The sequence below is a fragment of the Ips typographus genome, linkage group LG7 (genome assembly GCF_016097725.1).
Source record: "Ips typographus isolate SLU linkage group LG7, UJ_Ityp_2.0, whole genome shotgun sequence".
NCBI classification, from domain to species: Eukaryota; Metazoa; Arthropoda; class Insecta; order Coleoptera; family Curculionidae; genus Ips; species Ips typographus.
This window is the reverse complement of record NC_138428.1, coordinates 8,155,283-8,171,226: the sequence shown is the minus strand read 5'-3', so window position 1 is coordinate 8,171,226 and position 15,944 is coordinate 8,155,283. Positions and strand designations below refer to the sequence as shown.

At 35.6% G+C, this 15,944-nt stretch overlaps 1 long non-coding RNA gene across 1 annotated transcript; it reads right to left on the bottom strand.

Moving 5' to 3' along the window:
* Nucleotides 1-14,868: 14,868 nt before the first annotated feature.
* LOC145731644 (uncharacterized) lies at nt 14,869-15,654 on the bottom strand. The gene is made up of 3 exons (XR_014178843.1): nt 15,288-15,654; nt 15,066-15,232; nt 14,869-15,009 (listed from the first exon to the last, which is right to left on the bottom strand). It is a non-coding gene; the product is annotated as an uncharacterized LOC145731644 (long non-coding RNA).
* Nucleotides 15,655-15,944: the final 290 nt, after the last annotated feature.

Below are 15,944 nucleotides of genomic sequence, written 5' to 3'. Positions count from 1 at the left end.
TACAATTTCAACAGATGGAATTTTTCCTGATAATTCAAAATTAATTTCAATTGAAAATTTTCCAAGGCCAAAAAATGTAAAAGGTGTACAAAGCTTTTTAGGACTTTGTAACTATTACCGGAAGTTTATAGAAAATTTTGCAAAAATTGCACGCCCCTTGCATGATCTGACAAAGAAGCAGAATAAATTTGATTGGCAGGACATACATGACATAGCGTTTAAAACACTAAAACAGAAATTGATTAGTGAACCAGTGTTGGCACATTTTCAGCCAAACAAAGGGTGTGAATTAAGGGTAGATGCATGTAAAGATGGACTAGGAGCTATATTGTTGCAGGAAGACACAGAACATAAGTTACACCCTATTGCTTACGCAAGCAGAAGTCTTAGCAAAGCGGAGAAAAATTATTCCATAACTGAATTAGAAGGATTGGCGGTTATATGGGCACTTTCATACTTAAGACACTTTATTTATGGTAAACCTGTAAAAATCATAACTGATCATCATGCTTTGTGTTGGCTAAAGACATTGAAAGATGCCACAGGTCGTTTAGCCAGGTGGTCATTAAAACTGTCAGAATTTGATTACACGGTGTGCCATAAATCAGGGATTGCGCACAAAGACGCTGACTGTGTAAGTAGATATCCGGTACTGCAACCAGATACGGACAAACACGATGTTGAAGAAATACCAACATTTATTTTGGATACTCGTAATATTGAGGAGTTACAGAAGAAAGATGAAAAAATTTTCCAAATAATAATGACAATCAAAAACCCGGAAGATGCTACAATTGGTTTACGTAAGCAGGCAAAAAACTTCAGGATTGAATCAGGAATTTTATACCGAGTAAATCCGAATGATTTAGGTCGAGATAAGCTATTAGTAATACCGCAACAGTTAGTGGGAGAAATTTTGTATTCTTACCATTCGGAACCATTTTTCGGTCATTTAGGAATAGCAAAAACACTATCAAAAATTAAGCAACGGTATTATGGGCAAGGGTTGCAAAAAGATGTTGAGAAATTTGTTAAGGGTTGTCAAGATTGTCAAGCTAGGAAAGGTCAGCAAAATCAAAAGCCGATAGGATTTTTACACCCAATTCCTGTCGGAACACCATTTGAAAAGGTGGGAATTGACCTTTTAGGCCCTTTCCGCCGAAGTAGCAATGGTAAAACCATGATAGTGGTAGCAACAGACTATGCAACACGTTGGGCAGAAACTGAGGCGTTACCGAGTGGAAAAGCAGGGCCCGTAGCAAAATTTATTTTGGAAAAAATAATTACGAGACATGGAGCGCCTAAGGAGTTATTAAGTGACAGAGGAAAAGTGTTTCAATCAGAATTGGTGACAAATCTATTGAAAGAAATGGGCACTACAAGTCAATTTACAACGGCATATCACCCAGCAACAAATGGTCTTACGGAGCGATTTAATAAGACTCTTGCAAATATGTTGGCAATGTACACCAACACAAATCAGTCAAATTGGGACCAATACTTACCACATGTAACTTTTGCCTATAATTCAGCGAAGCAAGACAGCACGCAGTTCTCGCCCTTTATGTTAGTATATGGACGAGAACCTGTTTTACCAACTGAAGCGAACATTATGCCGCATACTGAATCTCTTGATAGCAATCAAATTAGGGAAACTAGTCTGGCAATACGTAATTTTGCTGCTGAAAACATAAAAAGACGACAAAACATAGATAAACTTCGTTATGATTGTAAACATCGGCATATGGAATTTAATGAGGGTGACCAAGTGAAAGTTTTCACCCCGATAAGGAAAGTTGGGAAAAGTGAAAAATTACTGCTTAGGTGGTTCGGACCTTATTATATAAGACGAAAGAAGTCAGACGTGGACTATGAGATACAGAAGGGCAGATCAGATAAAGCAAAAAGAGAAGTTGTGCACGTAAGCAGAATATTACCCTATTATGATCCCTGGACCCCAGAATGCACGCCTTTATAAGAGGACAAGATGGGAAAGACACACGAAAGAGACAACTTTGAACAACTAAAGAATATATTAAAATATATATATATATATAAAAAAAAAAAAAACTTAATAATAATTGAAATTAATGGTGCAATTGGCACCACTAATTATTATGGTGGCTCCATGCCCAGGGGCAGGAGCCTCCCTATCAGCGGGCTGCGGCGGGGCAGTCCCGTTCCCCGTAGCAGGCTCATCGGCTTTGGCCGGGGGTGTCGCTGGTCTGGACGGGTCAGGGGACCCCCACGGGTTGCTGAGTTGAGATTCCCGTCCTGTCATACGAGCTGCAACGGCAGCCCAAGACACGTAGGGCGGCGATACGCCACCCACGCGCGCACTGTCCGGTGTTGGGGTGAAGCGTGGAGGTGAATTGTCTATGAAATAGGAAAAAAAAAACGTGAGGTTACATACCCTACGAGTAATGAGCTAAAGAGCACAGATCAACTTACCGCCCATGACTATTTAAACACAAACTGGAAAAACAAAGGGAAAAACGAAAATTTCGCTGTAGTGGAAACAACTTCGGTCACTCACGCTCACAGAGAAAGTGACTGGAGACGAAAAAATAAAGGACCGCTTCGTCCATAAAATGACAAAACTGCTGTGAATGCAGTGCTGTATAAGTGAAATAAATAAACGATAATAAGGCACCGTCTATCCCTAACTGACATAAAGATTGTAACACTTTGTATACAAAGTAATAATTTTGTTGAAGTGAAAATATTACGTTTGTTGGGTACAAACTTCACATACCGAGTTGTACCTAAATTTGAAGTTACTGAGCTCAGGGATTTTTATTCTCTTATCCGCGTCTGAATTTAATGGCCAATTGAAAGATTCACGAACGGATATTAGTCTAATTTTCCGCAGTTACGCCAAAAGTGTGTAAAATGATTATCTAAGCGCGCGTGTTACAAGTTATTTGCCTACAATGAGCAAAATGATATAATTAAAATGGCATACTTAAACAAAAAATACGAGGGACGTTAAATATATCGGGAAATGCCGTAGGTGCCGAACAAGTAAATACTTGAATAAATATAAATGTCAGGGGTATGTGATAATAGGGGGATAGACAGATTAAAATAACGAGTTTTCGTTTTATTTAAGTGTTGGGATATTTTTGAATACCAGCATAATGTATTAGGTCGAAACAAATGCATCAATAATATGCGACCGCACGCTGATACAAGCGTTACCCTGACCTACGTCAAAACCGCTGCCAAGACGAAATGAACCGAGTAAAGGTTGCTTACACCACTTAGGTGCATGGTGTAGGGTTTTTCTGTTTAATGGGTCTTTCTTTATATTGGTGTGAATGCGTTTGATCTCTTGTCCTAATACCTCTTGAGCTTTGCTTTTGCTTTTTTTGTTAACGGTTTCCATTTTTGTGTTGAGATTAAACTCTTCACTTGCACTGAATGAATCACTTCACTTTACTTGTTATCTGCACTTGTATACGCGATCTGCACTGAGTTATCGATTTGTATACGCGACTCGCGGCCGAATATTACTTGATTAGATTTTTTGTTCTGTGGCTAACATAGGTTACTGATTAATTATTTTAGACTCGAAGGACCATGTTTAATATTGAGGAGGTTGAAGGTTTAGATTGGGTGGGTAGAGTTATTGAGAGTCTTGAGTGCCATTTCAATACTGATTTAATCCTACGCATGTAACTAACAATCTTACTAAACTATTAAACATACCAGTGGCTCAGAAACAATTAAACTCTATGGTTTTGACATGGTTGTTACAGTCATCATTTGTAAACAATTTATAAACAGTTTGGTGGCTGCTGAACTATAATTATTGCAACCACTGTTAAATAATATAGAACGCTATGTTACGCTGTTTTGAATATAGTTAAACAATTATCGTTTTGCTTACTAATTGTAATTATGAAATGTTAAAAGATCTATAAACTATGATTGTCCTTAATTACCCTGATTATTTATATAACATTAAGATATATGTTTAGCTGAAGACTAAACAAACTAAGACTACTAATAATAATATTCTAACATGTTAAAACAATTTATGGGACACAACAACAGGTATTATTTTACCCGTTTAAATAATTTTTTATGCCAGGAGCTATATTGCATATTTCCGCAATTATGTCTTGCACTGTGGTTTTTGCTAAGGTTTCCTTTTCCATGTTTAACAATATTAACGATTCTAAATTGTCCTGTTTCATAGTACTTCTTAATCTCGTTGTTGTAATGTAATGTTCTTTCGCATTGTACTTGCGTTGTTGACAACGTCAGCACAAAGGCGTATGCCATAAAAAATTGCTGTAGGCGCTACTATATAAATTGAACTTCGTTAGCAATTTGTAAACACAACGTACGCAATTTCTACAAAAGTCGCAGTTGGGTTTGGCGGATTTAGAATGTCTAAATAAAGTCTCACTGCTTGCTTCTGGTTCTGAGTCAGAATCTTCTTCTACGTGTTTTTGGTCGTCTACAGAATTTTTAAGTGTCTCCCATTTGCTGACTAAATCCTTAAATTCTTCTCGAAGATCCTGAATATCTATCTGTGCATAGTGGCTTAATAATTCCCCTAAATAATCAAACGAGTTGGGTGACAATGGCTTTGAAAAGTTTTTAGGGTCGAGGATAGATATTTCTTCATACAATTTCATATGCTCTTTGAATCTAGATTCAAGAGAAGAGATTGTAGTGTCCATTACACCAGTTACACCGAAACTTCAAACTGTTTCGTAGGACAAGAAAAGCTGTAATCAGAACAATTTTCGTCATTCATTTTCCTTATTTTCCGAATTCTTGCAGCAGGTAGTTCATCTTCTATAATTAAGTCGCAATTGGCATTTTCTAAGGAGTTGTTGCATTCAAGTACAAAAGCTTTTGACGAGTCTAAGATCGAATTGAATTGTCGAGAAATTGATTGTAACGAGCTTGTTGCCTGCAAAATCATGTTAAACGCAAGGAGGTAATCTAACCCTGAACTTTGGAGATATTTGGTTACCGGTTCTGTATAACGAAATATTTTTAAATGTATATGGGCAGTCAAAATAATTTTGAAAGAAAGCATTTTATCCAGAATAGATTTTGCTTTTTGTCGTACTGATGCATTAAATTTATCAGAAGAGACAATAGTGTTTAAAGCAAGAATTACTTCTACATACAAACAATTACTTCTATCATCAAAAGTTCCAAATATTTGTTTGGAACGTACGAAGGGCAGCGTACTTTGAACTCCATCTAGTATCCCCTATAAGATGAAGTTTTCTAAATTTAGTTTTTTCGTTAATCAATCTTCAAACGTCCATTCGCTGATAGGATTCCTTGAAAAACTTTCCACACTCGTGAATTAAGGAAAACATAGAAAATCCTTCTAGAACGGTTGTGGTAGAATCAACTAGCACTAAGTTGAGAGCATGAGCGTAACACCATACATGGATTTGTTTGGGTGATTTTTCGCTTAACCATTTTGTAAATCCATTGTATATACCACGCATGTTAGCAGCGCCATCTGTTGAATTACCAATACATTTCTTAATATCTACGTGTATACCTTCTAAGAAATTTGTAATTAAATTACACATTCCTAGTCCCGTGGAGTCTGTACAGGACAAAAGTCCTAGTACTCTTTCATATATGTTATCCCTGTATATGTATCTAATAATTACTGAACACTGATCCATTTGATTTATATCTGTGGTTGTATCAATTTGAAGAGAAAAAAAATTTGTTTCACAAATCTCCGCTAAAATCATTCGTCTCATAACAGTCTTAATACTTCGTATAACATAATTTATCGTGGTTTTAGATAGCAATGTTACGGTACTTCCTTTACGTTGGCAATCTGCATACTTCGTTATAACACTAAGATGTCTTTGAAGAACTGGTTCATACTTCGAAAGAAGTAAGATAGTCTCCAAAAAATTTCCGTGATCGAGAGTCACGTCTTTTAAGCTGTTGGCATTTTCATTTCGGTGACTTCTAAATGCTATACCCCTTTTCCCTATAAATTTTACAACGTCAATAACTATTTCTAAAATTCTTCTGCGGTCATTTGCATTTTTCTGGCGTAGAGTCGATTTTTCAGCCCACAAAGTACTATAAATGTCTGCGTTTTACGTTGATTATATGGGCTTCTGTACATTTATTATGTATCCTACTATTTTCATGTTCGTTTATGCGTTGTATTGTATTGCGCCAGTCACTCATTCCTCCAGTCACAAACGGGCTCTGATTAGTACTGTCGGAATACAATAAGCAAATAAAACAAAATAAACCATTTTTCTCTTTGCAGAAGCTTAACCATTTCCTACTAGACCCATTCGGGTGAGTAAAGACTTGATGGGGCAGAAATGGTAAATCTTTGGATACTGGTGGTTGGCAAGGATGTTTACTAATAAAGTCTTGTTGGTCATTTAAGCTCGGTCGCAGAAAGTAAGAATCCGGTAAATAAGTGAAGTCACTCGATTGTAAAATGTTTTCTGATGATTCTGACTTTGTTGAATTTTTACTCTCGTCGGAGGTGCAAATGTTTGTAATTTCTGATGGTGTGTATGTTGAGGCTTCTGACGTACAATTCGCAATAGTCGTAGCTTCATCTGGAGTCGATGAAATATCATGAACTGGTTTGACGGCGTTGGGTTTTGAAATGTTATTGTAGATATCGGTAATTTTTGAGCAGTGTTTTGCTGATTCCTGCATCAGCTTTTGCTTTTTTTCCCGTCTTTTCTGGGCACCTCCCTTAAGCAGTTTACGTTTATCCATCCTAAGTATAAAAAAAAATCCAAAAATAGGTACACTAGAATATTCTAACATCATTTTAATTACCTGCATAAAAACTTTTGAACGTAGGTCTTTTAATTTTCAAACCATATAGCACTGTTACGAGTAGGTAATTATGTCACGACTCACGACGACTCGGGACGACTTATAAAGAACTACTGAAAACACTAAAAACAAAACCCCTTTTTATCCTCTAAAATCACACAGTTATTTTTGGCTTCAGAGTAAGTATTGTGCTCGCATTTGACTATTTGATAATGCCGCGCGTGCCGGCACCTTTTACGCCGCTTTTTGTCGGCGTCTTTTATAAGTTCTGTAATATTGCGAATTTCGGCGTTTTTTTAACAGCGCCGGCGGTACGCTCCAAATAGTCCCAATAGAAACGATGCGACTTTAATCAGTTTAGCCCTTTTATTTATCCCAGCGAGAGATTTCTCCACTTCTAAGAGTTTAATTTTTGTACATACGGATTAAAGTTTTTTTTGCGTTTTTGGGCTACCATTGCAGAACAAAGTTCAAATCGTTGATCGGCCCATTCGAGTCAAATTGTGGCCGGCCCACCGGGCAAATGCCCGGTGTCCCGGTGGCCGTATCCGCCACTGGTTCCATTTGATTCTATCATAGCTGAATAGTAATAATTGCAAAATGATAACATGGTATGGTGTTGTGTTGGACGATTCCACAACCACCAATTTTCTTGTGCTTCAGTAATTTTTCCAGTTCCATTTTGTACACGCATATCTTCGGGTGCTTCATAGAAATTATTTATTTCTTTGATTTTCTTTAAAATTTCATTACTGGGGTAAAATTCGCAGCAACGATATCTATCACTTACGACATCTTCACCAGTTTCTAAGTCTGCTTCTGTTTCACTATTTATCGGCACTTCTGGTGATGTAACAACGTTGCACAATTCTTCTAAAGCTTCTGCACAATCACTAACTGCTGGTGAAGTAGACATGGTTTAACGTGTTGGACCAATCTGCTTTTTAAACTGTTTGGAAGAAACTATAAACTCAAAATTATCAAAGTCGTGTAAATCATAAGGTAATTCCAAATTTGATACTAATTTTAATTTTGTCAACTCATACCTTAAGTGCGTGCCTTGGGGTAATTATGTTTGGATGCAATATATTTTGCTTTGAAAATAAGATTGATGCTATCATTACATCAAATTCTTCGTTTAGTTCATTGCATAATTGACTAATTAAGCTGAGATGATCAGTAACCGTTTGATTGTAAGTTAAGGAGTTGATTCTTTTTACAGTATTTTTAGAGAAATTATTGAACTTTAACATATTTTTGTCGTTTAATTGACGCTCTTGCCCCTGTAGCGCCACTGGCGGGTCCTCCTGGGTTGCCCCAGGATTCGTCAGGTTCGATGCCCTGAGAGTATCTTCAAGCCCCAGGACATTCCAGTCTAATACGTCTGGCTCGGATATTTCCATGTCTTCCAACATTAAAAAAAAGTGAGAGGGATGCCAGTCGGTTTTTCTGCTTTTTAACTTTTTAATTTTAGATACCGACAAACTAACAAAATGAAATATATATACCCAGAGCTTTCTGATTCTCCTCAAGCCTCCAAGGATTGAAAGAATAAGCCCCCAAGTTTCGAGTTTAAACGTTTAATCAGAGAAACTAAATTATTACCCTAACTAATAACCTAACTTAAACTAAAACAAGGTTGGGAAATCGTCAAACCTAACACTTAACCTAACTCAACAACCTTAGCTACTAAACTCCCGCCCTTAACAAAAGTGCCAACAGGACAGGGCTAGAAGATTTTTACATAAAAACTTAACCTAAAACTTACTAGGTAAAACTGCTTTTGGAGTCCGACGCGGTTGTTCACCAAAACGGTTTTATTTTTAAAACAACGTCCCGACCGGATCACAACTTGTCGACACCAACGAAAATTGCCAGCTCCGAAACACACGGTTAAAAGTCGTCCTTGGAAGGCTATCGGAACGAGAACGACGAAATTTAACTTTTGCTCACCCTGAACAAGCTGCAACTTGTTCAAGTTTCAGACAAGAATTACACGCTTGTCTATGGCAAAATGGAAAAATATCAATACACGGCTACAACCGTTATTGAATCCAAAAAGAAGGCGACGACCACTTTTTATTTTGCCCACCTCTTTTTCCGCTATTTTTCCTAACCCGACTGACTCGCTAAGAACCCCGCATGTCACGCCATCGCTCGGTTGCCGACCGCCGCACCGCCGCGTATCGGGCCAATCAGATTGCCGGGATTTTCTGTCTCTAGGACGTGGTGACCTCGGAGAGAGTGCGTTCCACGACAATTTTCATTAAGTCTTTGTTCGTTAATTGGAGAGTAGATGCAGTTTTATTATAATCACTAATGGCGTCAGACATTACGTGAGCTTGTTGTTTCATCAATAACTGCATGTCGTGATTTTGTTGAGCTACGGTTTTAATGGTTTCTGTGTAAAATATTGCATCATCGGCATCAGGAATTCCAAAAAGCCATTTGATAGCATATGAAACACCGTCGAATAATTCGCGTCTAAACCTTTTGACGTCATCGTGACCAGTAAGGTGGCAAATCGAATCAAATTTATCATTTAATTTATCAATATAATGTTCTGTAAGTTCTAATGATTATTTACAAGCGAATTTTAGATTACTGCTTTGGTCTTTAGTTTTATTACTTCTTTTACTATCAATTTTCGAAACACACGTATACATCAGGATTCTTTTTAGGTTGATACACGTATAGAACATTGTTGATTATTGCAGTGAGAATTAAAAAAGTTGGATGTAACAGAGCCATGTTACTAGAACGAATGGGAAATGTAATTAACATCGCACTATTTATATGTTTATACACTATATTTATCAAATATTTCAGAGACACATTAGCGTTAAATTCATGTGACGATAAAAGGTTTTGTGGAAAATAAAGAACCAAAAGTATAAAAAACACATTTATTCTTCTCGTGCTCCCCATAATTTTATCATTTCTAAACGTTTATGTATATTGTTGCCCCAATTACAAGAAAAATTTAAATTATAAGCGTTTGTAGCTTTACAACACACATCGCAAATCATACGGAAAAAGTCATGTTCATGCACTAACAAAAAAGACACTCCCTTGTAGTGATAAGCAACTTTTTTGTAAAACTCATCAACAAAACCTTCATGGCATTCAATGCAAATATTCATAATTAAATTTATAGATCTTATCTCAAGAACATAATGGAAATTACAAAACACTATTGATTCATGGTGTAGTACAGCACGATTCCATAACCACCAATCCTTATCGCGTTAATTAACAACTCCAGTAATATTTTGGACACGCTTGTCAACTGGAGCTTCATAGAAATCATTCACATCCTTTATTTTTAATGTCACGTCAATATTTGGATTATAAGTGCAACAGCTATACGTCTCACTTACGACATCTTCTCCTATTTCGTCTTCTAAGGCGCTGTCGTTATTATTTTGGTTTTCTTCTCCCAATAACAAGAAAAATTTAAATTATAAGCGTTTGTAGCTTTACAACACACATCGCAATTCATATGAAAAAAGTCATGTTCATGCACTAGCAAAAAAGACACTCCCTTGTAGTGATAAGCAACTTTTTTGTAAAACTCATCAACAAAACCTTCATGACATTCAATGCAAATATTCATAATTAAATTTATAGATCTTATCTCAAGAGCATAATGGAAATTACAGAACACTATTGATTCATGGTGTCGTACAGCATGATTCCATAACCACCAATCCTTATCGCGTTGATTAACAACTCCAGTAATATTTTGGACACGCTTGTCAACTGGAGCTTCATAGAAATCATTCACTTCCTTTATTCTTAATGTCACGTCAATATTTGGATTATTAGTGCAACAGCTATACGTCTAACTTACGACATCTTCTCCTATTTCGTCTTTTAAGGCGCTGTCGTTATTATTTTGGTTTTCTTCTCCCAATAACAAGAACAATTTAAATTATAAACGTTTGTAGCTTTACAACACACATCGCAATTCATATGAAAAAAGTCATGTTCATGCACTAACAAAAAAGACACTCCCTTGTAGTGATAAGCAACTTTTTTGTAAAACTCATCAACAAAACCTTCATGGCATTCAATGCAAATATTCATAATTAAATTTATAGATCTTATCTCAAGAACATAATGGAAATTACAAAACACTATTGATTCATGGTGTAGTACAGCACGATTCCATAACCACCAATCCTTATCGCGTTAATTAACAACTCCAGTAATATTTTGGACACGCTTGTCAACTGGAGCTTCATAGAAATCATTCACATCCTTTATTTTTAATGTCACGTCAATATTTGGATTATAAGTGCAACACCTATACGTCTCACTTACGACATCTTCTCCTATTTCGTCTTTTAAGGCGCTGTCGTTATTATTTTGGTTTTCTTCTCCCAATAACAAGAACAATTTAAATTATAAACGTTTGTAGCTTTACAACACACATCGCAATTCATATGAAAAAAGTCATGTTCATGCACTAGCAAAAAAGACACTCCCTTGTAGTGATAAGCAACTTTTTTGTAAAACTCATCAACAAAACCTTCATGACATTCAATGCAAATATTCATAATTAAATTTATAGATCTTATCTCAAGAGCATAATGGAAATTACAGAACACTATTGATTCATGGTGTCGTACAGCATGATTCCATAACCACCAATCCTTATCGCGTTGATTAACAACTCCAGTAATATTTTGGACATGCTTGTCAACTGGAGCTTCATAGAAATCATTCACATCCTTTATTTTTAATGTCACGTCAATATTTGGATTATAAGTGCAACACCTATACGTCTCACTTACGACATCTTCTCCTATTTCGTCTTCTAAGGCGCTGTCGTTATTATTTTGGTTTTCTTCTCCCAATAACAAGAAAAATTTAAATTATAAGCATTTGTATCTTTACAACACACATCGCAATTCATATGAAAAAAGTCATGTTCATGCACTAGCAAAAAAGACACTCCCTTGTAGTGATAAGCAACTTTTTTGTAAAACTCATCAACAAAACCTTCATGACATTCAATGCAAATATTCATAATTAAATTTATAGATCTTATCTCAAGAACATAATGGAAATTACAGAACACTATTGATTCATGGTGTCGTACAGCATGATTCCATAACCACCAATCCTTATCGCGTTGATTAACAACTCCAGTAATATTTTGGACACGCTTGTCAACTGGAGCTTCATAGAAATCATTCACTTCCTTTATTCTTAATGTCACGTCAATATTTGGATTATAAGTGCAACACCTATACGTCTCACTTACGACATCTTCTCCTATTTCGTCTTTTAAGGCGCTGTCGTTATTATTTTGGTTTTCTTCTCCCAATAACAAGAACAATTTAAATTATAAACGTTTGTAGCTTTACAACACACATCGCAATTCATATGAAAAAAGTCATGTTCATGCACTAGCAAAAAAGACACTCCCTTGTAGTGATAAGCAACTTTTTTGTAAAACTCATCAACAAAACCTTCATGACATTCAATGCAAATATTCATAATTAAATTTATAGATCTTATCTCAAGAACATAATGGAAATTACAAAACACTATTGATTCATGGTGTAGTACAGCACGATTCCATAACCACCAATCCTTATCGCGTTGATTAACAACTCCAGTAATATTTTGGACATGCTTGTCAACTGGAGCTTCATAGAAATCATTCACATCCTTTATTTTTAATGTCACGTCAATATTTGGATTATAAGTGCAACACCTATACGTCTCACTTACGACATCTTCTCCTATTTCGTCTTCTAAGGCGCTGTCGTTATTATTTTGGTTTTCTTCTCCCAATAACAAGAAAAATTTAAATTATAAGCATTTGTATCTTTACAACACACATCGCAATTCATATGAAAAAAGTCATGTTCATGCACTAGCAAAAAAGACACTCCCTTGTAGTGATAAGCAACTTTTTTGTAAAACTCATCAACAAAACCTTCATGACATTCAATGCAAATATTCATAATTAAATTTATAGATCTTATCTCAAGAACATAATGGAAATTACAGAACACTATTGATTCATGGTGTCGTACAGCATGATTCCATAACCACCAATCCTTATCGCGTTGATTAACAACTCCAGTAATATTTTGGACACGCTTGTCAACTGGAGCTTCATAGAAATCATTCACTTCCTTTATTCTTAATGTCACGTCAATATTTGGATTATAAGTGCAACACCTATACGTCTCACTTACGACATCTTCTCCTATTTCGTCTTTTAAGGCGCTGTCGTTATTATTTTGGTTTTCTTCTCCCAATAACAAGAACAATTTAAATTATAAACGTTTGTAGCTTTACAACACACATCGCAATTCATATGAAAAAAGTCATGTTCATGCACTAGCAAAAAAGACACTCCCTTGTAGTGATAAGCAACTTTTTTGTAAAACTCATCAACAAAACCTTCATAACATTCAATGCAAATATTCATAATTAAATTTATAGATCTTATCTCAAGAACATAATGGAAATTACAAAACACTATTGATTCATGGTGTCGTACAGCACGATTCCATAACCACCAATCCTTATCGCGTTGATTAACAACTCCAGTAATATTTTGGACATGCTTGTCAACTGGAGCTTCATAGAAATCATTCACTTCCTTTATTCTTAATGTTACGTCAATATTTGGATTATAAGTGTAACAGCTATACGTCTCACTTACGACATCTTCTCCTATTTCGTCTTCTAAGGCGCTGTCGTTATTATTTTGGTTTTCTTCTCCCAATAACAAGAAAAATTTAAATTATAAGCATTTGTATCTTTACAACACACATCGCAATTCATATGAAAAAAGTCATGTTCATGCACTAGCAAAAAAGACACTCCCTTGTAGTGATAAGCAACTTTTTTGTAAAACTCATCAACAAAACCTTCATGACAATCAATGCAAATATTCATAATTAAATTTATAGATCTTATCTCAAGAACATAATGGAAATTACAGAACACTATTGATTCATGGTGTCGTACAGCATGATTCCATAACCACCAATCCTTATCGCGTTGATTAACAACTCCAGTAATATTTTGGACACGCTTGTCAACTGGAGCTTCATAGAAATCATTCACTTCCTTTATTCTTAATGTCACGTCAATATTTGGATTATTAGTGCAACAGCTATACGTCTCACTTACGACATCTTGTCCTATTTCGTCTTCTAAGGCGGTGTCGTTATTATTTTGGTTTTCTTCTCCCAATAACAAGAAACAATTATATTATAAGCGTTTGTAGCTTTACAACACACATCGCAATTCATATTTTCACGTTTAATTTATGAGCCCTTCTGGGTTCATCAATTAAACTGACTCACGACGTTAAACGTCGCGCCGGGATCTCAGTTTTAAGGATGGAATCAAACACTATCGAGTTTTCTATTAAACACTTAAGTCTATTGACCAAACATTTATAAGTGGATCCGTATAATACAGCCATAATCCAACACACTAAAAGTTAATAATTCAACTTATTAGGTATTTCTCTTACTAATTGTACTTACATGAATACATAAGCTAAGGACTTGTCGCACTACTGTCGATTGGTTCACACTCATCCAATACTGCTGAAATCGGCGTATTTTATACCCGATTGATCGGCTGACGTAGTTTGTTATTGTTCCTCGCCTGTTTTTCATATTTCTGTAAAGCAGGTGGTGGTGACTCATCGACGATACGATGCACTAGGTGCATCCTGGTGCGACCTTGCATGCCTCGTGCGCTTAATATTTCGCTAAATTTTTAACAAAAATAAAAATATATCGTTTAGCCTAATACAAATTTTAAAGTTACATGTGTACATACGAAGACATTATAATAAATGGTTAGTAGGTTTACATATGAAGACCACAGGGGAAAAAGGCGCTTTGTCAAAAAAATCGATTTCGAGAAAAACCAGTTTAAAGGTTTTAATTCCTTACAGTCTTGTTTAAATTTTAACTAGATTTTTGAACTAGGGTAGAAATGACGACTCAGCATTTGTAGTAGCACCTATTAGGTAGATTTTAATGTAGCATGTAGCATGTTTACAAAAACAACATTCTTTCACTTGACGTCATAAAAAAAATGGAAAAACGCGCCATGTCCATGCGCGACATTCTAAGAAGGCGCCATGTCATTAAGTGAACACTCAAGTAATGGTGTTTTCAGCAAAATACTTGCATGCTTCATCTATTAAAAAACAGGATTTTTTATTATTTTTTTTTGTTTTTAAATAGAAAACTTACCCTGCATGATACTATAAACTAATTTCGAGTCAGAGAGGCTTCAGGTATTTTAATTTATTGAATGTGGAATATTGGAAAAATAATTCTGCGCCTCGGGCCCACAAAATTTTTTCAAATCTTGCAGATTTTTCCACTTAATGTGACTTATTGGTAAATGCTCTAAAATTCTTAAATAAATTATGATTATACCATTGTAATATTATCAGTAGAAAACTTACGTACCATTGTATAAATAATCGGGCAGTTCAAATTCTCCGTTTCTGCACTTTTGAGTAGGTTTAAATTTTGGGTTTGTTACAGGGCTGGATTCCCACATCCCATTATATGTCGTCCTGTAGTAAATTAGGCGAGGATGCTCTAACTATTTTTAGTTCTCGAATCGGTCGAGTTGGAAAGGAACATTTTCTTCTGTACCTCTCTCTTACCGGCGCAGAAAATAAACCAAAAATATATACTAACTGGAGCAACAACTTTTCTTCTACAAATCAGAAGAAACATTATGATATATTAGGTCCTTGTTATATGTAAACAAGGTAATTGATGCATTTTTTGAAACACACATTGTAATTTTTTCAAATTTAGGTGGTTCATATTTTAGTCCACCGCGACGGTTGAACAAAAAAAACAAAAATATTGTATTTGCTCTTTAATGAAAAAATAGGTCTTGCTTATTTGTTATTCTTATTAATTACCATTAACATTATGAAAAATTTGAAAACACTGTTTTTCTTTACCTAAACAAAGTGGAACTTGACAGGTTGAGCATTGCCAGTCAGTACGGACAGGCTTGGCTTTCGAACTGCATAATCCACACCGTCTTCTGGAACTTCTGACTGGTTGATGAGCAACTGAACATAGTCGTATCTCATCCGGAACAAA